General features: G+C 49.6%; 1 pseudogene; it reads left to right on the top strand.

Annotated features, from left to right (window-relative positions):
• The first annotated feature begins 3,855 nt into the window (after positions 1–3,855).
• The window catches only part of LOC141154975 (cytochrome P450 2A13-like), a 38,115-nt pseudogene continuing 19,340 nt past the window's right edge, over positions 3,856–22,630 (top strand).

Raw genomic sequence — 22,630 nt, 5'->3', positions numbered from 1 at the left:
GCCCTTCTACCATGCGTTTTTCATGCGTTTCCGCAACTGCAAAAACGCCGCGGAAACGCATGAAAAACGCATCGTGTGAACTCAGCCTAAAACTATGGATACTCACCTATCCGATGGATGGGGGAGCCGTCCGCTCCGGTCCCGCCGCTTCCAGCATCTGCCGGAGAACCGATCAGCTGACTGTAACTTGCTGGCTCCGGTCCCGCACTTTTCAGCATCTGCCGTGAAGCGCTGACTGTCCGCACTTTCCAGCATCTGCCGTGAAGCGGCAAGTTACAGTCAGCACTTCACAGCAGATGCTGGAAGCGGCGGGACCGGAGCGGGCGGTGGTACCGGAGCGGACGGCTCTCCCATCCATCAGATAGGTGAGTATCCATAGTTTCTCCTGCGCCTCCATAAAAAAGCTATGGAATTACGCAGTATGTGAACACCGCACTGCGTAAAAACACACAGTGTCTGAACGGCAAAGTGAATTTCCCATTCACTTTGCTGGCAGACACAAGGCACATTGCGTATTTTGAAAAAGCGCGCGCAAAAATACGCAATGTGTTAACGCAGCCTTACACCAGTCTTTTTTAGTAATCCATAGGGCTTTATCTTCCCCTCTCCACGGGAGGTAGCAAACAGCAGGCAGAGAAAAAACAACAAGTCACAGTTTAACAGCACGCCATTATATACATGTCTCAGTCTATGCCTCAAGTGCAATCATGAATGCAGGCTGCAAACTATCAGTGCTCATGTACCCAGTACACAGTTACCCTGTGCTGAAATCTCAAACCCCAGTTAGTGTCACCTCACTGAATCAAGCAAGAATATCTCATTTTGCGGTGTTGAATCATGTATTACATGCTATTACCAGTCAGGAAGGCTGTTAGGACCCACTTACCACGTGACCCCTGGCCCCAATGCGCATTTCGCACTAGCTTCCTCAAGGGGGCGTGCTTTTTTTTTTTTGTGCACATGCGGATACCATGCGGTTCAATGTGCGGATGGTACCTGGGTCTGGAGAAGAGGAGACTCTCATCCAGACCCGGGTACCATAGTACCTGTAAATTAAAGAATAAAATAAAAAATAAATATTATACTTACCTTCCGATGGCCCCCGGTGTCTTTAGCCGATGCGTCTTAGCTTGCCGGCAGCTCGCGGTAGACTAAAGGACCTGTGGTGACGTCATTTAGTCATGTGACGGGTCACGCATTCGCTGACATCAGCAGGCCATCAGAAGGTAAGTATATATTTATTTTTTATTTTTTACCATTCTTTTACGGTCACACTATATAAATACATGTCGTTTGCATGGATTTATATAGTGTGACCAAGTTGTCAAGTACTTTCCAAGTGATCCTGAAATCGCTTGGAAAGCGCTTGACAACCCGCATGCGGAAATGCATGAAAAAAACGCTTCACATCCGCATGTCCCTGGCAGGAAATACGCATGTACAATCCACATGCGTTTTTTCTGCCAGGGAGATGCAGAAACACTAAAAAAAAAATCCGGAGCATTTCTGCATCGTGGGCACATAGCCTTACATTAATTGTATGACTTAATATTGAGCACACGTAGCCATCTATAGACAGTGGGAGGCCGCACGTAGCCATCTATACACAGCGGGAGGCCGCACGTAGCCATCTATACACAGCGGGAGGCCATACGTAGCCATCTATACACAGCAAGAGGCCGCATGTAGCCATCTATACACAGCGGAAGGCCGCACGAAGCCATCTATACACAGCGGAAGGCCGCACGTAGCCATCTATACACAGCGGAAGGCCGCACATAGCCATCTATACACAGCGGGAGGCCGCACATAGCCATCTATACACAGCGGGAGGCCGCACGTAGCCATCTATACACAGCGGGAGGCCGCACGTAGCCATCTATACACAGCGGAAGGCCGCACGTAGCCATCTAAATACAGCGGGAGGCCGCACGTAGCCATCTATACACAGCGGGAGGCAGCACGGTGCCATCTATACACAGTGGGAGGCCGCACAGTGCCATCAATACACAGCAGGAGGCCGCATGGTGCCATCTATACACAGCGGGAGGCTGTACGGCGCCCCCCCCAGAGACAACGGGAGGCACGCAGTCACGCACACACAGAAACATATACACACACGCATAAACACATTTGAAACACAAAAATACATATAAACAGACATCACACAATGATATCTGCCTGCACACATTCACTCACTCACACTCACACACACTCACCATCCCCCGGCTCGGCTCCAGTCGTCCAGCTTCTCTCTGGTGCAGCAGTGCAGACCAGGCGCGCACTGCGTGACGTCACACTAGCAGACACGACCGCGCACAGGGCCGTGTCTCCTAGCTGTGAGGTGGCCGGGCCAGCAAACAGGGAAGTTAACAGGTGCAGTGCTGGCCCGGTCGAAGAAGAAGCAGCGGCCGTGCACCAATGCTGGGGAGCGGTCTGGGGGCCCCCCCGCCACTGTCTGCCGGTATGTGCCGCAGCGCCGAAAATATTATAATGAGGGCAATCTGGCCAAGGACCTCCCGGAGACCCGGGGCCCCGGGCGGTAGCCCAGTTTGCCCTCATTATAATCCGCCTATGATCACCATTGCAGTTTTCTTGGGGGTAAGTTGTCAGGCAGCTTACCCAGGGTTCTGAAAGGCAAGTCTGAACAGCAAGGCATAAACCCTCTGGGCGTTCTGCAAGGACAATGGATTTGAAGGAAGCAATACTAGCTGTCATCCAACTTTCCTAGAAGCCAGTGGCGTACCACTAATAGCTGCAGACTACACTGCCACTATGGGGCCCTTGAGTCAGGAGGCCTAGTGCCTGCCAATACAGTTGAAAACAATGATGTCAGCTCCCCCCTCCATCATTCTCCCTGCGCGTCTGGCCAAGCAGTATAGTGTTCAGAACACACACTGCAGATACTATTTGGAGAACTGGATGGGGACCCTAAAACAGTTTGCAGGACTATGTAGGGGACATTATACAGTTTGCAGAACTATGTGGAGGCCATTATACTGTTTGCAGGGTTATATGGTGGCCATTATACAGTTTGCAGGGCTATGTGGAGGTCATTATACTGTTTGCAGGGCTCTATGGGGGCCATTATATAGTTTGCAGGGCTATATGAGGGCCATTATACAGTTTGCAGGGCTATGTGGAGGTCATTATACTGTTTGCAGGGCTATATGGGGGGCATTATATAGTTTGTAGGGCTATATGAGGGCCATTATACAGTTTGCAGGGCTATGTGAAGGTCATTATAGTGTTTTCAGGGCTCTATGGGGTCCATTATATAGATTGCAGGACTCTATGGGGTCCATTATATTGTTTGCAGGGCTCTATGGGGCCATTATATAGTTTTCAGGGCTCTATGGGGGCCATTATATAGCTTGCAGGGCTATGTGTGGGCATTATGCTATTTGGAGGGTTATATAGGAGTGATTATGCAGTTTGCTGGACTATTTGTGAACCATTATACTATTTGGAGGGCTATGTGGGGGTGCATTATACAGTACAGAGGGCTGTATGGGGGCCGTTATACTATTTGAAGGGTTAAGTGGGGGGCCATAATATAGTTTGGACGGCTATATGGGGGTCATCAAACTGTTTGCGAGTGGGGTACATTATATTGTGTGCAGGCCATTATAAAATGTGGAGGGTTGTGTCTGGGCCATCATACTGTAATTAAAAGGAAAGGATTAAAAAAAAATGCAAGTGATGAATCGGGTCCTCCATGACACTATAGTAATTCCATATCCTTATAGGGAGAGACGTAAACCTCTTGTCCATCAGCTGAGCTCCTTACTGTAGATCTCGCACAGAGAGTGTAAAAGTTACACATTGTATATATGTGTCTCTCCCTGTACTCAGGTTACAGACCACAATGGAGCTGGGAGTATCCGGAACTCTTCTCCTCGTAGTCTTGATCAGTCTTATCCTGTATTTCTTCACATGGAGGAGGAATCTAAAACAGAAAAATATGCCCCCCGGACCACCGCCGCTGCCCTTACTGGGCAGCCTGCTAGATGTGAACACTAAAGAAATTCCTATGTCTCTGATGAAGGTGAGTCTGGGTTAAACAAAAAGTACTATGGCATGTGCAAAAATGTCCTATATCCCTAAATGTCCTATATCACTATATGTCCTGTAGTGATAATGCTACGACCCGCAATCTCACTAATGTCGGTACAAAATCCTCATTTCGTTATTTTTCCGTTGATCATATACAGTAAAATTATTTTAACTTGGCACCAAAGGGACCTGATGGTAGCAGGAGAATCCAAAAAATCAGGCTTTGCAGCGATCATAGAATAAAAGTCCATAAGTTTAATATTTATTCAAAAGTGACACTGAGTGACATTAACCCTTCATAAGCCTGCATGTTTTACACTCAACTGTTCTTAATCATAGTTTACTGGGACCTGATAAATGCAGCTCATGTGCAGTACGGCTATCTGAGCTCTATCCAGTAATGGTGCGCCTGCGGGGTTTCTATATACTAGAGGTAAATAATGAAGTTTCCTACTGAATGACAGCGAGCATAGATCTTAAAAATAAAAATTGAAGCTGTCATATCCCTAAAATGCTATCAACCTGCAGATGTAGGGTTTATCTGCTGGTTAATAGCGTTACATTGATGTCCTGTCACATTGCTGAAAGCTACTGGGAAAAAAATGAATTTTTTCCTCCTGGCAGCGGCCAACTTTCAGTTATGGGGGCGTGACCCACACAGCTACAGTCTCTGCTCTGGCACTTTGATAGACAGCTGCCATGCTTCTGTGCAGAGTGAGCTGTCAATCAAAGTGTCGGGGTGTGCTTACAGCTCACTGTGTATTGAGTGATGACTGTAGCCACTCAGTGCTCACCCCCCGTGGCTGAAAGTTGGCAGCTCCTTAGGCGGAAATAAGTTTTCTTCTTGTAGCTGTGCTTTAAGTAAGGCAACTAGACAGCATTGTAACACTATTAACCTACGCATTAACCCTATATCTGCAAGTTAATAGCATTTGGGGACCTGATTGGTTCCCTTTAATTCAGCAAGTATACTAGAAAGTTGTATAACTCTTCATTATGCAAAAAAGACCCATACATACTATATTTAATCAATGTGGAATACCCCCTTTTTAAAAATTCTCTGTAAAATACCAGCTCTTGACCATCTTATCTGAGAATGAACCCTGCATTGGAGTGTTCTGTTATTCCTCCAGGGGCCCATCAGTTACATGGATTCTGAGGGCCCATCCTTCAGCTTCATGTAGATATTACTTGATCCTCATTCACAAGGTCTACCACAAAATGTTTCAGTTTTCAAATCAATTTTTAATGGCTGTGTGTCTTGTAGGGAAAACATGTCACTGCAGTTTTTGGTTGCCTTGTTATTTTGTCTCATGCCGGCTCCTTGCCCTGGACTAGGGCCCCTCTTTGAGCACAGGTAGCAGCATTGAGCATTTAAGAGGTGTAATGCAGATGTCAGAAATGCAACGCGCAGAGACATGAAGTGAGGGCTGTCAAGTATGTGTAAAAACAATATATATATATATATATATATATATATATATATATATATATATATATATATATATATATATATATATATATATATATATATATATATATATATGCTTTATACAAGGGGTTAGTAACAAGAATGAACAGGTAATTTACAATAACAATGAACAATCTCCCAAAATAATGCGATGCGCCCTGGCGTGGGAGTCATCACGGCAGTTCTTTAACTTTGTGAATGGCCCTAGCGGGAGTCACCGGTTATTCCCCTAAGCCGCAAGTCTTTTTCTAACAAAGTCAATTAAATCCAGTTTGGCTTTTTATACTTCGCCCATCCCCCTCCCAACCTGACATCCTAAACCCCACTGTCCCCGGTACCGTGGATGATCATTTCAAGTGACGGCCCTGTTCAGTGATGCAGCTCCTCTGTTTCTTCTGGCGTGACTCCTCCAACGCAGTTCTCTCTTATCTCCTCTTTGCTTGGCCATTGGAGGTGGTCTCTCGCGCCTTGGATAGCGGGGTCCAGACCTTGTCGGTTGACGGGCAATGTCAGGTACTGTGAAGTCACTCAGTTCCACAAGTAGATCCAGGCTCTCCTCAGCGGCCGCGGCACTCGGGGGACCTCTGCGGTGAATCCGGCATTTGTTCACCGGCGTCCGCATGTCCTGCCTCGTAGGTCTCTAACTCTGACTTGTCAGGTTGGTTTCCTCAGCGCATCCAGCGCGCGTCTCCTTCTCTCTGCAGCTTGACGCCGAAATCACCTCAAATTTGACGCGCTCGACTGTTATATTGAAAAGCTCCTCACAGGACGTCACCTGACAGAGCCTCACGTTCAAATCTGTTCCCCCTTCAACATTCCTAAGACATCTTGGTTCTGTTGGATTGCGGTCAACCAGGAGATGACAATAAGGGCAAGTGGATTCTTTGCGAGATTGATGCCTCCTCGAGGCAGTGTAAGTTCAGACAAGAGTTGAGCACACTCCTCTGTTTTTTATGGAATCTGAGACCAGATAAACTCCTCTTGAGCATACCGGATAGGAGGGATTCCGGCATCAGCCCGTTCAGTTCTGCGGGGTTCCTCCCGCGAAGGTGATTCCAGGGTATCTGATAAATCAACCAGTAGAGATTGTAAATCGCCTCCTGATCAATTTTGTATCTTACTCGGGACTGAAGGGCTCAATTGCTTTGTAGCCCATCCTTCTTCGTCTTCCAGAGTCCCTATTTGTGGCACTTTGTAGCATCGGCGTATCTGCCCCCTGCCAGGCAGAGACGCCGTCCCACTCACCTCCTCGCTCCCCGCTCTGCGTTCTCCAGTGCTCCTCTTCCTGCCGCCGGCGCGCGCAGCTCCCCGGGTACTGTGCTTAGGGGGTGCACGCGTTCCCTCCCTCTTAAAGGGGCCGCGCACGCCGTCCTAAGGAGTCCCCGGCCAATAGCCAAGGGTCCTCCCATATATAAGGCACCTCCTCCAAAATGGAGGTGCCCGAACAAAAGTTGTTGCACAGTGTTTCTGACCTCTGCTTCAGCCCTCAGGTCCCGCTGCGAGCCTGACTACCAGTCTTGCCCGCCTGCCTGTTACCTGCCGTGCCTTCCAGCCCGCTCACCTGGGAGCACTTGCCTGTTGCCTGCCTGTTACCTGCCGTGCCTGCCAGCCCGCTCACCTGGGAGCACTTGCCTGTGACCTGCCTGTTACCTGCTTGTTACCTGCCGTGCCTACCCGGAGACTCCTGCCGTCACTTGCCGTGACCACCTGCCAGCCCACCTAGAGACTCCTGCCGTCACTTGCCGTGTCTACCTGATAGCCTACCTGGAGGCTTCTGCTCGCCAGCCTGCCTGCTGTGCCTGCCTGCTATTCCGGGCAGTCTCTGCCATCTGTACCGTGGGAGTCACCTGCTCCCTTACAAGGTCGTCCCCAGAGTAGCACCTGGTCCTTCGGCTCGGTCCCTCCCTGGTCACGGAGTCGTTAGCCGCCGTACGACCAAGGTCGGTCCGAGTTGATACTTAGTTACGCCCCTCTGGGTCCCTCCTAGCACCGTAGCACAGAGGTTCCATCTCCTGGACCCATAACAGTTTGCTCGGGCCATGGAACCCGGTGGCCCCCAGACCCCCGCAATCTCTGACCTGCACCAGGAGGTCTTACGTCAGAGGGCTCAACAGGAGTCGGTCATGTCCTTCTTGCGGTCTGTTAACTCTCGCCTAGGCGCATTGTCCGATCCGTCTGTGTCCACCTCTGGTCAAGCAGCGCCTGCTTCCGCGGCACCACAACCTAGTCCTATTATGGCGTCCGGCCATGGACCCCGGTTCTCGGCACCTCCACGTTTTGCTGGGAACCCCACTTTAGCTCGAGGTTTCATAAACCAGTGCACCCTACACTTTGAACTCTTGGCACATCAGTTCATCTCTGACCGGGCCAAGGTGGCATTCATCATGTCCCATCTCACTGGGGAAGCACTGGCATGGCTAAATGAGAGAGGGAACACCCTGGTGTCCGAACTATCGTCTTTCCTCGCTGCTTTCCGGAAAGTCTTCGATGAACCAGGACGAAAATCCTCTTTAGCCTCCTCTCTGCTACGTCTCCACCAAGAGAGTCTCACCATGGGCCATTATGCCATACGGTTCTGTACCCTCGCTTCTGAGCTTGCCTGGGACAATGAGGCTCTGGTGTCCGTCTTCTGGGAGGGTCTTTCCTGTCGGATTAAGGACTAGTTAGCCGGTCGGGACATTCCTACCACCCTGGATGACCTGGTGTCACTAGCTACCCGGATTGACATCCGTTTCCAAGAACGTACCAAAGAGACTACCCGGGAGAGAAAGTTTCCTCGCCTTGCTCCTACTTTCCAGAGACCTGCCTCTCAACCAGTCACTCCCCGGGCGCACTCACCCGAAGTGAGTGCAGATCGACCAGACCAAGATGGTCAAATCTCTCCAAGAGTCACGCCGAGCCGAGGGGAGCTGTTTCTATTGTGGCAGTAAGGAGCACTTCATCCATTCCTGCCCGGAGAAGCCGGGAAACTCCAGTGTCTAGGACCGCTCGGAGAGGTAATCCTAGGCAAAAGTAAGCCCTCTCCGTCCCTGATTTTGTCTGTCTCTATCTCCTGGGGAGAGAACCGTCACTTTGAAATTGCTCACCTGGATTCTGGAGCTGCTGGAAACCTCATTTCCCAGTCCCTGGTAGAGAGATACCAGATTCCCACCAAACCTCTGGCTGAACCATTGTCAGTCGCCTCCGTGGATGGAAGACTCCTTCCGGTGACCATCCTGCTCGTCACTGAACCCATAACCCTGCAGGTGGGAATGCTGCACTCTGAGAAGATCTCCATCCATGTGCTGTCCGGACTCTCTAACTCCCTATTGCTAGGTCTACCCTGGCTCCAGACACATCAACCCATGCTGAACTGGCAAACCGGTGAAGGGTTCCGGTGGGGGCAGGATTGCCATAGGACCTGCCTGGTTCCGGTTCGCCCGGCTCGTCCTCCACCTACCCCGGCTAATTTACCCTGTCTACAGGCACCTTACTGGTCCTATGCAGATGTCTTCGGTAAAAAGGAAGCAGAGACACTGCCACCTCATAGGCCATATGATTGCCCGATCAACCTGGTACCCGGCGCCACTCCACCCCGTGGGCGTATTTACCCGTTGTCGTCGGCCGAAACCCGGGCCATGTTGGAGTACATCGAGGAGAATCTGGCCAGGGGATTCATCCGGAAATCTACCTCCCCGGCTGGAACCGGATTCTTCTTCGTCAAGAAGAAAGATGGTTCATTACGCCCCTGTATTGACTATAGAGGACTCAACCAAATCATGGTAAAAAACAAATACCTACTGCCGCTCATCTCCGTGTTGTTTGACCATCTTAAGGGAGCTAGGATCTTTACCAAGCTAGATCTACGTGGGGTGTATAACCTGGTCCAAATCCGTCAAGGAGACGAGTGGAAGACGGCATTCAATACCCCGGATGGTCACTATGAATACCGTGTGATGCCCTTCGGTCTCTGCAATGCTCCCGCCGTCTTCCAAGAATTGGTCAACGACATCTTCTGTGATATTCTTTACTCTTGCGTGGTGGTATACCTGGACGACATCTTGATCTTCTCTCTGGATCTTCCCACACACCGGAGGGATGTTCGTCAGGTCCTGCTTAGGCTCAGGCAGAATCACCTCTATGCAAAATTTGAGAAGTGCCTCTTCGAGCAGACCTCTCTTCCATTCCTGGGCTATGTTATCTCCCAGACAGGCCTACGGATGGATCCCGAGAAGCTCTCTGCTGTCCAAAAGTGGCCCCATTTGGAGGGGTTGAAGGTGATTCAGCGATTCCTGGGCTTCGCCAACTACTATCGTCTCTTCATCCCGCACTCCTCTTCCCGGACTAATCCCATATCTGCGCCCACCCGTTAGGGAGCAAATCCCAAGGAATGGTCGCCCGAAGCTGAGGAGGCCTTCCTTTCCTTAAAGCAAGCCTTCTCCTCTGCCCCAGTGCTGCACCGTCCGGACTGCAACAAACAGTTCTACCTGGAGGTTGATTCTTCCTCCTCTGGAGCCAGAGCGGTGCTCACCCAAAAGTCTTCTTCCGGGAGAATTGTAACCTGCGGCTTCTTCTCCAAACTCTTCTCCTCATCTGAGCGCAACTACTCCATAGGAGACCGAGAACTGTTAGCCATTAAATTGGTGCTGGAGGAGTGGCGTTACCTGCTTGAAGGGGCTCTATACCCGGTGATCATCTATGCGGATCACAAAAACCTGGCATATCTCCAGAATGCCGAAAGACTCAATCCGCGTCAGGCCCGGTGGTCTTTGTTCTTCGCCCGCTTCGACTTCGTCCTACATTTCCACCCGGCGGACAAGAATGTCAAAGCCGATGCCTTGTCCCGATCCTCCTGTCCTCCGATCAAGAGGAGGAGCCTATGCACATCATCGACTCCTCCAAAGTGATGAATGTGGCCCCCTTGGATCTGACTCGTCTTCCACCCGGTAAGACGTTTGTAGCGGTACCAGATCGTGAGATGGTTCTTTACTGGGGTCATTCATCTAAACTAGCCGGCCATGCTGGCCAAAAGAAGACCTTCCTACTCATTACCCGGCATTACTGGTGGCCTATCCTGCGCAAGGATGTGGAAGTCTTCGTCTCGGCCTGTTCGTCCTGTGCCCTCAACAAAGTTCCCAGGCATCTTCCAGCCGGTCGCCTCCTGCCTCTTCCCGTACCTGCTGCCCTGTGGCAGCACATTGCCATGGACTTTATTACTGATATCCCTGTTTCTGCCGGTTGTACAGTCATTTGGGTGGTCGCCGACTGCTTCATCCCTCTGCCTGGTCTCCTGTCTGCATCGGAGCTGACCAAGGGTTTCTTCTGTCATATCTTCCGTCTCCATGGCCTACCCCTCCACATTGTGTCGGATTGAGGGGTTCAGTTCACCTCACGTTTCTGGAGAGCTACCTGTAAGCTACTGGATGTCACCTTGGATTTCTCCTCCGCCTACCATCCACAGTCCAATGGCCAAGTGGAGCGTATCAACCAAATCCTTACCAGCTACCTCTGGCACTTTGTTAACACTCACCATACCGATTGGGTGGAGCTCCTACCATGGGCCGAATTCTCCTACAACAACCATGAGAGTGTATCTACTTCTAAATCCCTGTTCTTCGTGGTCTACGGTCAACTTCCTCGGATTCCGTTTCCCATCTCCGCCTCGGTGGACAACCCTGCCGCGGAGGTTCTTGTCAGCAAATTCTCCACCATTTGGCAAAATACTAGTTCCGCACTTCTTCAGTCCTCAGAGCGGATGAAGAGACATGCTGACAAGAGACGTCTGGATCCGCCTCAATTCCGCCCGGGAGATAAAGTCTGGCTCTCTTCCAAACATGTCCGACTCAAAATACCCTCCTATAAGTTGGGTCCTTTGTTCATCGGTTGATTTGAAGTTCTCAAACAAATCAACCCAGTGGCCTACAAGTTAAAACTCCCAGCCACCTTACGGATTCCGAACTCCTTCCATGTATCTCTCCTCAAACCTGTTGTGTTTAACTCTTTTTCCAACAATCCAGGTACTCCCCCTGCTCCGGTTTCCTCTGAGGACATTTTTGAGGTAGAGAAAATTCTGGCCACTAAGAGGGTAAGAGGAAAGACCCTTTTTCTAGTAGATTGGAAGGGGTTTGGCCCAGAGGAGAGAACTTATGAACCCAGGGAGAACATTCATGCCCCGCTTCTCCTTGAAGAATTCCTTTCTGGCCTAAAAAAGAGGGGGCGTAAAGGGGGGGGGGGGGGGGGGTACTGTAGCATCGGCGTGTCTGCCCCCTGCCAGGCAGAGACACCGTCCCACTCACCTCCTCGCTCCCCACGCTCCCCGCTCTGCGTTCTCCAGCGCTCCTCTTCCTGCTGCCGGCGCACGCAGCTCCCCGGGCACTGTGTTTAAGGCCCATGCGCGCTCCCTCCAATAGCCGAGGGTCCTCCCATATATAAGGCACCTCCTCCAAAATGGAGGTGCCCGAGCAAAAGTTGTTGCACAGTGTTTCTGATCTCTGCTTCAGCCCTCAGGTCCCGCTGCTAGCCTGACTACCAGTCTTGCCCGCCAGCCTGTTACCTGCCTGTTACCTGCCATGCCTGCCAGCCCGCTCACCTGGGAGCACTTGCCTGTTGCCTGCCTGTTACCTGCCGTGCCTGCCAGCCCACTCACCTGGGAGCACTTGCCTGTTGTCTGCCTGTTACCTGCCATGCCTGCCAGCCCGCTCACCTGGGAGCACTTGCCTGTTGCCTGCCTGTTACCTGCCGTACCTGCCAGCCCACTCACCTGGGAGCACTTGCCTGTGACCTGCCTTTTACCCTCTTGTTACCTGCCAGCTCACCTAGAGACTCCTGCCGTCACTTGCCGTGTCTACCTGATAGCCTACCTGGAGGCTTCTGCTCGCCAGCCTGCCTGCTGTGCCTGCCTGCTATTCCAGTCAGTCTCTGCCATCTGTACCGTGGGAGTCACCTGCTCCCTTACAAGGTCGTCCCCAGAGTAGCACCTGGTCCCTCAGCTCGGTCCCTCCCTGGTCACGGAGTCATTAGCTGCCGTACGACCAGGGTCGGTCTGAGTTGATACTTAGTTACGCCCCTCTGGGTCCCTCCTTGCACAGTAGCACAGAGGTTCCACCTCCCAGACCCGTAACACACTTAAGTATATTTTTCCGCAGGCTCAACTCTGTTACAGTCCCCTGCTTCGGACGAACAGGGCCGTAGCATATTACGGTGCAACACCCTAGATGTTGTGGCATCACCCCCTGCTGGCCTAACCTCGTAGACTGAATTCTTTGGGTGGATCTGTTTCAACACTCGATATGGTACTGCCTCCCAACAATGGTCTAGCTTACTCTCAACCGGTTTGGCCCTCACTAACACACGATCTCCTGGTCGGAGTGAGCCCACCGAAATCGAGGGCCACCCTGTATGCTCTACTTCCTGAAACTTCTGCGCAACCAGCTTTCTCACTTTATGAAGCCGCCGTCTGTGTTCTCGAATCCAGGTACTCGGACTGTTGCTCGGACCGGGATCTTCTGAGTCTAGCTCCAGTTCAGTAATCTATCGTCCGTTCCTTCCAAACAGCAGCATATAGGGTGTGTAACCAGTAGTCGCATGAACGCGATTATTATACACCCACACCAACTCGGACACAAACTCAGGCCATTTAATTTTCTTGTCCTCTTCCTTAACATCTCCAGCAAGGTTCGGTTGAAGCGCTCACATGCCCCATTTCCTTGGGGGTGATAGGGCGTTGTTCAAGATTTGTTGATCCCGTAGATATGGTATAACTCATCCATGACTCGCCCTTGGAAGCAGGCCTCTTGGTCAGAATGTATCTGCTTCGGGCACCCATAGATCCGAATGAAATCTTGACAAATGGCCTTGGCTGTGGTTTCTGCTGTCTTTTCCCGGGTAGGTGTCACCACTGCAAACTTGGTGAAGTGCCCGGTCATTACCAAGCAGTGTCCGTAGCCTTTGTATGAAGTTCCAATTGTCAGATAATTTATCATGAAAGCCTCTAATGGTGCAGAAGTTCAGATGGTCTGAATGAGAGCTCTTTGTTCAGGGGGCTTACTCAACTCACATAGGCGACACTTTTGGCAAACTTCTTCTATTTCTTGCTGCACTTGGGGCCAATACACCAGTCGTTGTAACCACCGAAAGGTCTTCTCCATTCCGAAGTGGGCACCCCTTCCATGAGCCTGCTGGGCTAACTGTGCTACTAATGTTCCTTGGACTAATACCTGCCAGGTCACGTCAAACTTTCGAGGTAGCTGGACTTTCTGGCATAGCAAGCCATCCTTCAGGAAGAGCCTTTCCCACTGACCTAAGATTTGTAAGGTAGTTGGGAGTGAAGCAGCTCTGGCCTCCTGGTTGGGTCTCTGACCTAGAGCGACCCATTCTTTAAGCTTTGCCAACTCTGGTTCGGACTGTTGCAACTGTATCCACTCATCTCTTGAGCGGCCCAGGATTTGAGTGGGCCTTGCCTTTTCTTTGGACTCCTGGTCATCGACTACAGCTGCAGCGAATTGACGAAAATCTGGAAACTCGTCACCTTCCAGTTCTTCATCTATATCTCTCTTCGGCCCCATCTGATTGACCCTGGACAGGCCATCTGCATGAGTGTTCAGGGCCTTGAACCGAATAGTGATTTTGTACTGATATTTGGACATCCTTGCGAGCCGCCGTTGCTCCAATGCTCCCAGCTTTACGTTCTCCAAATGAGCCAAAGGGTTATTGTCTGTCCGCACTTATATTTCTGAACCTGACAAGTACTCTGTAAACTTCTTGGTCATGGCCCACACCAGTGCCAGTAACTCCAACTTGAATGAACTGTAGTTGTCCGGATTCTTCTCAGTATCCCGGAACGACCGACTGGCATACGCAATCACCCGCTTTTCCTTCCTGCACTTGAGCCAACGCTGCTTCCAGTCCATGTAAGCTTCCGTCAGTGTACAACACAAAAGGCTGTGAAAAATCAGCATAGGCCAGAATTGGGGCATTCGTTAGCGCCATTTTAAATGCTCGAAATGCTTTTTCCTGTTATGGACCCCACTGAATAGGCTGTAGCTTGGCTCCTTTAGCCGTTCCTCTCTGCAATTCATTAAGCGGGACTGCAATCTTAGCAAAGTCTTTTATGAATCTGCGATAGTATCCAGTCCTAGAAACGCCCTCAGCTTCCTTAGGTTGATTGGTGTGGGCCACTTTTGCATTGCTGCTACTTTCTCCGCGGTGGGGTACAATCCTGTACTAGACAGTGTGCCCCAAATATTCAATCTCTCGCTTGAAGAGATGACACTTGCGGGGCTTGATTTTCAATCCATGCCTCTGAAGTCATTCCAACACTTGTTCCAGTCGGTGGAGATGATCTTCAAACGTGGCGGAATAGATGATTATATTGTCTAGATAAATTAAAGTAACCTCAAAGTTGAGGTCCCCCAAGCATCTCTCTATCAATCTTTGGAAAGTCCCTGGTGCATTTGTCAGTCCAAACGGCATCCGGTTGAACTCAAACAAACCCATAGGAAGGACATAGGCAGTTTTTGGACAATCCTTCTCAGCCACTGGGACCTGCCAGTAGCCACTGGCCAGGTCGAGAGAATAGAAGAATTTAGCATTTCCTGACGCAGATAGAGACTCTTCAGTTTGGGGTAATGGATAAGAGTCCCGTACTGTACATGCATTCAACTTCTGATAGTCTACACAGAATCTCAGGGTACCATCTTTTTTCCGAACCAGTACAATAGGAGCTGCCCAGGGACTCTGACTTTCGCGGATCACGCCGTTCCGCAACATATGAGCTAAGAGTTCTTTCACCTCCTGGTACATTTGAGGTGGAATCTGGCGATACTTCTCTCGAATGGGAGCTGTATTTCCTGTGGGCATTTCATGTTGAATGTCCCGAGTGCAGCCGAAATTGTCTTCATGTTGTGCAAACACCCCTTGATAAGTCTGTAGAAGCTGTGCAGTCTGTCTAACTTACCCAGCAGAGAACTCAGTAATATTAGCCTCCATTTGTTCTAAGAGGTGATGCCCAGTTAACGGTTGTCTTTCCGTTTCTTGTCTGTTGAGGGACACCTTCAGGGTCCATGGTTCCCCTTCTACGGGTGCCAACCCTATAGCATCAGCTCTGGTGAGATCCTCTGGCATTACGCAAACTCGCGCCATCTCTTGGCGGGGCAATAACTGCAAACTTGCGCCACTTAGATTAATGCAACGCACGGGTAGCCTACCCTCTCGCACGGTGGCCAGTGTGCATGCCACCAGAAGCCTAGAGGGCACTTCCTCTCCCTCTTTGGGTTCAATCTGAATGTCCATACCCTCTAAGAACACATGTGCCTGTACTGGCAAAGTGAGTACAGTCTGTCCCACTGGCAGGGTCACTGTAGCTTTAGGGGGCATTGACACTTTACCCAGATACTGAGAGGTAGCAGGCCATTTTTGAATTTGACGGACTCGTACGAGGTGGTGTAACACCTTCTTGCTGGCTGGGTTATGAGTGGCGCGAGTCCAGTTAATTCTGTCAGAACCCTCAGCCAGGAACTGTCCATCCTCTTTAAGCACATTCATGCCCAGGGTTACAATGGGCCCATCGCCTCCAGGTCCTGTGGTCAGTACTATCCCTTTTCAACCAAGGTTCTTTCCGCATGCCCAAACCGACATCCATACCACTCCTGCTACTGGAATAGGTAAATGATTAGCTGCTACCAACTTGACAGTAGGTTCCTTCCAGGAATGAGCAACTTCTGGAAAGTGACTTTGAAAATACTCCTCAGGCATAGTAGTCACCTGAGACCCATTGTCCATTAAACAATGAATCCGCTGTCTGTTAAATTCAGCCCAAATAATAGGCCGCTCGGAGACAATGGCTTCAGAGCCCCTTCTTCCATGCCCTGAAGTTTGAAACCCCACGGTATGCTCCACAACCATGAGGCGTCTTAGTTTAACGGCCGCCCTCGCTTTCTCTTTTCTCGATTTGGACAGTCTTTGGAAATATGCCCCCTGCCACCACAGGTCCAACACTCTGGTCCTCGCTCTACTGACGGGCTGGGTGCATGACGCGTTGGAGCCTGATAGGAACGTCTTTCTCGCTCTGGTCTCCGTTCACGTGGGGTGGCGCGGTCCATTAGCAAGGGGGCCGCAGGGGTCTCCCTAATAGTGCTCAGCACATCTCGAAGATCTCGAATTTCCTGACATATCTCTCGCGCCCAGTCGGGCAGTGGGCGAAAAACGGCATGCTGGGAAGTGAGTGGAAAAGGAGTCATTGCTTCATGACTTCTGACGGTGGCTTTGAGAACAGGAACTTCCTCCTCTAAAATTTTAGCTTCAGCCCCAACCTCCAAGAAACCCAGACTGGGCTTCAAACGCAGCTGCTCCTTTAAGATTTGCCTCAGGGCCCCTGACGGGCTTCTCCATCAAGGGTTAAGAGAGCCAACTTAGCCTGAGCTGAGGGGATACATGCGTAACATCTCAGTCTTTCTACCCAGTACTACAGTGACGTGCCATCCCGCCGTGAACTTGGGAAGGTGGCTCAGCATAGTTCCCAAGGGTATATGTCCACTGACAGACCCGGACACAGACTGATCCCCCATCTCTGCGTCTGAATGTTGCATTCTGCCGACTACGCCAAATGTAATGCAGGTGTCAAAAATGCAACGCGCAGAGACACGAAGTGATGGCAGTCAGACATGTGTAAAAACAATATATATATATGACTGCTTTGTACACTCTTTGCATTCTCTTGATGAGCTTCAAGAGGTAGTCACCCGAAATGGTCTTCCAACAATCTTGAAGGAGTTCCCAGAGATGCTTAGCACTTGTTGGCCCTTTTGCCTTCACTCTGCGGTCCAGCTCACCCCAAATCATCTCGATTGGGTTCAGGTCTGGTGACTGTGGAGGCCAGGTCATCTGGCGTAGCACCCCATCACTCTCCTTCTTGGTCAAATAGCCCTTACACAGCCTGGAGGTGTGTTTGGGGTCATTGTCCTGTTGAAAAATAAATGATGGTCCAACTAAACGCAAACCGGATAGAATAGCATGCCGCTGCACGATGCTGTGGTAGCCATGCTGGTTCAGTATGCCTTCAATTTTTAATAAATCCCCGACAGTGTCACCAGCAAAGCTCCCCCACACCATAACAACTCCTTCTCCATGCTTCACGGTGGGAAACAGGCATGTAGAGTCCATCCATTCACCTTTTCTGCATCACACAGACACAGTGGTTGGAACCAAAGATCTCAAATTTGGGCTCATCAGACCAAAGCACAGATTTCCACTGGTCTAATGTCCATTCCTTGTGTTTTTTAGCCCAAAAAAGTCTCTTCTACTTGTTGACTGTCCTTAGCAGTGATTTCCTAGCAGTGGTTTCCTATTTTACCACGAAGGCCTGCTGCACAAAGTCTCCTCTTAACAGTTGTTGTAGAGATGTGTCTGCTGCTAGAACTCTGTGTGGAATTGACCTGGTCTCTAATCTTAGCTGCTGTTAACCTGCGATTTCTGAGGCTGGTGACTCAGATAAACTTCTCCTCAAAAGCAGAGGTGACTCTTAGTCTTCCTTTCCTGGGGCGGTCCTCATGTGAGCCAGTTTCTTTGTAGCGCTTGGTGGTTTTTGCAACTGCACTTGGGGACACTTTCAAAGTTTGCCCAATTTTTCGGACTGACTGACCTTCATTTCTTAAAGTAATGATGGCCACTCGTTTTTCTTTACTTAGCTGCTTTTTTCTTGCCATAATACAAATTTTAACAGTCTATTCAGTAGGACTATCAGGTGTGTATCCACCAGACTTCTGCACAACACAACTGATGGTCCCAACCCCATTTATAAGGCAAGAAATCCCACTTATTAAACCTGACAGGACACACCTGTGAAGTGAAAACCATTTCCGGTGACTACCTCTTGAAGCTCATCAAGAGAAGGCCAGGAGTGTGCAAAGCAGTCATCAAAGCAAAAGGTGGCTACTTTGAAGAACCTAGGATATAAGACATATTTTCAGTTGTTTCACACTTTTTTGTTAAGTATATAATTCCACATGTGTTAATTCATAGTTTTGATGCCTTCACTGTGAATGTACAATTTTCAAAGTCATGAAAATCCTGAAAAATCTTTAAATGAGAAGGTGTGTCCAAACTTTTGGTCTGTACTGTGTGTGTGTATATACAGTGCCTACAAGTAGTATTCAACCCCCTGCAGATTTAGCTGGTTTGATAAGATGCAAATAAGTTAGAGCCTTCAAACTGCAAACGAGAGTAGGTTTTATGAACAGAAGCATAAATCTTACAAACCAAAAAGTTATGTTGCTCAGTTGAATTTTATTAAATTTTAAACATAAAAGTGTGGGTCAATTATTATTCAACCCCTATGTTTAATATTTTGTGGAATAACCCTTGTTTGCAATTACAGCTAATAATCGTCTTTTATAAGACCTGATCAGGCCGGCACAGGTCTGTGGAGTTATCTTGGCCCACTCCTCCATGCAGATCTTCTCCAAGTTATCTAGGTTCTTTGGGTGTCTCATGTGGGCTTTATTCTTGAGCTCCTTCCACAAGTTTTCAATTGGGTTAAGGTCAGGAGACTGACTAGGCCACTCCAACACCTTGACTTTTTCCCTCTTGAACCAGGCCTTGGTTTTCTTGGCTGTGTGCTTTGGGTCGTTGTCTTGTTGGAAGATTAAATTACGACCCATCTTAAGATCCTTGATGGAGGAGCGGAGGTTCTTGGCCAAAATCTCCAGGTAAGCCGTGCTATCCATCTTCCCATGGATGCGGACCAGATGGCCAGGCCCCTTGGCAGAGAAACAGCCCCACAGCATGATGCTGCCACCACCATGCTTGACTGTAGGGATGGTATTCTTGGGGTCGTATGCAGTGCCATCCAGTCTCCAAACGTCACGTGTGTGGTTGGCACCAAAGATCTCGATCTTGGTCTCATCAGACCATAGAACCTTGAACCAGTCTGTCTCAGAGTCCTCCAAGTGATCATGAGCAAACTGTAGACGAGCCTTGACATGACGCTTTGAAAGTAAAGGTACCTTACAGGCTCGTCTGGAACGGAGACCATTGCGGTGGAGTACGTTACTTATGGTATTGACTGAAACCAATGTCCCCACTGCCATGAGATCTTCCCGGAGCTCCTTCCTTGTTGTCCTTGGGTTAGCCTTGACTCTTCGGACAAGCCTGGCCTCGGCACGGGAGGACACTTTCAAAGGCTGTCCAGGCCGCGGAAGGCTAACAGTAGTTCCCTAAGCCTTCCACTTACGGATGATGCTCCCAACAGTGGAGACAGGTAGGCCCAACTCCTTGGAAAGGGTTTTGTACCCCTTGCCAGCCTTGTGACCCTCCACGATCTTGTCTCTGATGGCCTTGGAATGCTCCTTTGTCTTTCCCATGTTGACCATGTCTGAGTGCTGTTCACAAGTTTGGGGAGGGTCTTAAATAGTCAGAAAAGGCTGGCAAAAGAGATCTTTAATCCACACATGTGAAGCTCATTATTCTTGGTGCCTGAACTACTTCTTAATACTTTAGGGGGACCAAACAGAATTCTTGTGGTTTGAGGGGTTGAATAATAAATGACACTCTGAATTAACTTTTAACTTTTTAAAAAAAAAAAAAAAAAAATAAACAAAACAAAATTTGCTGCAGTGCATTTCCCACTTCCAGGCTGATCTACAGTACAAATGTCACAATGCCAAGTTAATTCCGCATGTGTCAACCAGCTAAATCTGCAGGGGGTTGAATACTACTTGTAGGCACTGTATATATACATATATGTGATGCGCCCTTACGTGGGAGTCACCACGGCAGTTTTTTAAAGGGGTTGTCCAGTACTTTATATTACCCCCTTCCAATGTATCCCTCCCAAGGATTATTGTAATTACCTTACATTGCAGATACTGCCTGTGAGCGGCGCTATCACTGGCCGCTCACAGGCATCACGTGTCAGCCGGCTCTGACGTCTGCTGACGTCACGACAAGTGCTGGCAGCAGCCGGGGGTCTCTGTCTTCTGTGTTCCACGTTGGATGCCAGGCTTTGGGCGGGGTTACCCCCCCCGCGTCACACCCGTCATCCACCGCGTGCTCTGCCTCTCCCCATTCCTTGGGATAGCGCGATGTGGATGCTGAGTGTGACACGGGGGGTAACCCCGCTCACAACTCAGCAGCCACCGCGGGGACCCCAGTGCTGAGTCACACCTAACTTGTCGTGACATCAGCGCGGGTCACGTGATGCCTATGAGCGGCCAAGGATAGCGCCGCTCGCAGGCAGAAACAGCAACGTAAGGTATTTACAAAAATTCTTAAGGGCCCCAGGGGGATACTTTGGGGGGGGTAATATAAAGTATTGGACAACTTCTTGAACTCTAAATGGCCCTAGCGGGGGTCACCGGTTATTCCTGCTAGGCCGCAAGTCTTTTTCTAACAAAGTCAATTAAATCCAGTTTGGCTTTTTCAATTTTGCCCATCCCTCTGCCAACCCGACATCCTAAACCCCACTGTTCCCGGTACCGTGGATGATCATTTGAAGTGACGGCCCTGTTCAGTGATGCAGCTCCTCTGATTCAGCTGGCGTGACTCCTCTGATCCAGTTCTTTCTTTACTCGGCCGTTGGAGGCGGTCACTCGCGCTTGGAAAGCGGGGTCCAGACCTTGTCGGTTGACGGGCAATGTCGGGTACTGTGAAGTCACTCAGTACCACAAGCAGATCCCGGCTCTCCTCAGTGGCCACGGCACTCGGGGGACTTCTGCAGTGAATTTGTTCACCGGCGTCCGCCTGTCCTGCCTCGTAGGTCTCTGACTCCGACCTGTCAGGCTGGTTTCCTCAGCGCATCCAGCACGTGTCTCCTCCTCTTTGCAGCTTGGCCCCCAAATCACCTCCGGTTTGGTGCGCTCAACCATTATATTTAAAAACTCCTCACTGGATGTCACCTGACCCGGGTCTCACTTTCAAATCTGTTCACCCTTCAACATTCCTATGGCATCTTGGTTCCGTTTGATTGCGGTCAACCAGCAGATGAAAATAAGGCTTTTTGACTTCTATTACATTGGTTATCAACTTCAAGAAAACTTTTCCTGATATGTACAGTTAGTTGTAATATCCGCCAATAAAACTGCACTCTGTCCCCTTCTCAACAGTTTCCCTTCACACTATCCCCATCTGCACACTCCCACCCCCAATGCTGCCTTCTCTTCACACTGTCCCGTCACATTGTACCCCCCATGCGGCCATCTCTCCATACAACCCCCATACTGTACTCGACCAACACTGCCCCCTCTCCTCTCACTGTTCTGTGCCCCCTTTTTACACTGTCTCCCAAACGCTGTTCCTGTCTTCCTTCCATCCCCTTTACACTCACTGTTTCTTGTGCTCTCACTGAATTCACATACGTGAAGTGGCAATCACACTGTGTTATATGGATTTGCCTCAACCCCACTCACAAACACTGTTTGTTGTATAGTTGGCATTGGCAACATTCCTGAGGTTGTATTAGTCTGTCTTCCCCTCCCAGGTATACCTCACATCCATTCTGGGAAGGCCCAGTATACCCCAGTACACCCTCTTTTTGATGAAAAAGATAAGAGAGTTTTTCCAGTGTTTTATGGCTTTCTCTCCCTATCACTATGGCTAAGTTATGAGATGTGACGCCTTCTCACACTCCAGATTCACCACTAATTGTGGGCTGCATTCCCTGCTTCTGCTTTTATGCAGGCTATTATAATCCCTTCTAAATGGCTGTGTTATACCGTGTGTAGTGATAACTGCAAGGCTGTCAAAATCTTCTACAATGTGTAAAATAATGGTGGACATTTTAGAGGATTCGTGCAAAGTGACGGGTGTCTTGTTTGAAGTCACCAACTTCTTGAAAATTTGACATGAATTTGACATTAAATGGATTTTCTTTTCTCTAATTACCATATGTCTGACACATTAATATATGTAACAATGCTTTATAGGTAAAAACTAGTGATGAGCGAGCACTAAAATGCTTGGGTACTCGTTGTTCGAGTCCAGCAAATTGGGATGCTCGAGTGCTCGTTACAATGTAAATCTAAGGGAAACTCGAGCATTTTTCCGGCAGCTCCCCCCGGCGGTCTGCAGAGGGCCTAAACATTTCCCAAATCGATGGGAACACTGCTCAAATGACATGGGAACAGCATGGGG

The sequence above is a fragment of the Phyllobates terribilis genome, unplaced genomic scaffold (genome assembly GCF_046119375.1).
Source record: "Phyllobates terribilis strain yellow unplaced genomic scaffold, ASM4611937v1 Scaffold_7__3_contigs__length_470593459, whole genome shotgun sequence".
NCBI classification, from domain to species: Eukaryota; Metazoa; Chordata; class Amphibia; order Anura; family Dendrobatidae; genus Phyllobates; species Phyllobates terribilis.
The sequence above is the reverse complement of the archived record's forward strand: the minus strand, read 5'-3'. Positions and strand labels throughout refer to the sequence as shown.